At 35.8% G+C, this 1,045-nt stretch overlaps 1 pseudogene; it reads right to left on the reverse strand.

Annotated features, from left to right (window-relative positions):
* Positions 1–574: 574 nt before the first annotated feature.
* Positions 575–693, reverse strand: LOC112471627 (annotated as a pseudogene).
* Between the last annotated feature and the right edge of the window lie 352 nt (positions 694–1,045).

The following is a 1,045-nucleotide window of genomic DNA, read 5'->3' on the forward strand; positions in this document are numbered from 1 at the left end:
TTTTATGAAACACTGAGATTACCTACATAATAAACGTAATTAGAGATTGGAAAAATAAAAAAAAATCTGCATTGATTGAGAGATATTGAAAAGGGAGGTTTATTATCATTTATTTACACTCGGATATATTCTGAAGCATTAGTTTGAGAGATTGACAGATTTCAAAGCAACATAGAGTAGAAGAGAATCAAAGAGAAAAGAGATGAGAATTCTAGAATTTAAATATCATTTCAATTAGGTGTCTGCATACCTATTTGAATGAGATGGGATCTGGAGTTCTCAGATCCATAAAGTTTATCATGTAGAGTACATATTCAATAGGTGACAGCTGCATTAGAGCCATTCTTTGGAAAAGCACTTCATTCACAAGAATTAATCAGATTCACAGCCTAGGTGACTGTCCATAGAATTTCACTGCACCTTAAAGATTTTTCTATAACTTTTCCCTCTAAATTGTAAACACGTAGCCATAAATCCTCTTTTTTTGGGGCGGGGGGGCGAGGCAACCCTTGATTGACCTCACAGATTGCAAGGACCTTGTCAGCTTACAATCTCTTCTTGTTTTTACTTTTTATGCCTACAGCACCCGGTCTTCCTAGGTGGTCTTCCATCCAAGTACTAACCAGGCTCAACCCTGGTTAGCTTCTGAGATCAGACGGGATCGGGCTTGTTCAGGGTAGCATGGCTGTAGACTTCCATAAATCCTCATTTTTGAGGTGATGCAATGACTAGTCACTTTCTAGAAAGGAAATTGACTTAATTTTCTCTACTCTCAAGAATATCTTGACAGCATATTTGCCTCTTATGCTCTAAAGGGATGGTAAATATAATCAATGCACAGTGAAATATTTATATGCACAACTCCATTTCTAATGCATTATCAAAATATCTGTTAGCTCCACTTAAATAAAAGTTTAAAACATTGTGTTTCCCTAATAAGACAAAGAGTATGTCACAAATCTTTAAAATGCAAAGGATGAGCACATTTTGGGTGGCATTTTAATACTTTGATACAGCAGCCTGACAAATCATTTCCAATTAGACT

The sequence above is a fragment of the Pteropus alecto genome, unplaced genomic scaffold (assembly GCF_000325575.1).
Source record: "Pteropus alecto unplaced genomic scaffold, ASM32557v1 scaffold57, whole genome shotgun sequence".
Lineage (NCBI taxonomy): Eukaryota > Metazoa > Chordata > Mammalia > Chiroptera > Pteropodidae > Pteropus > Pteropus alecto.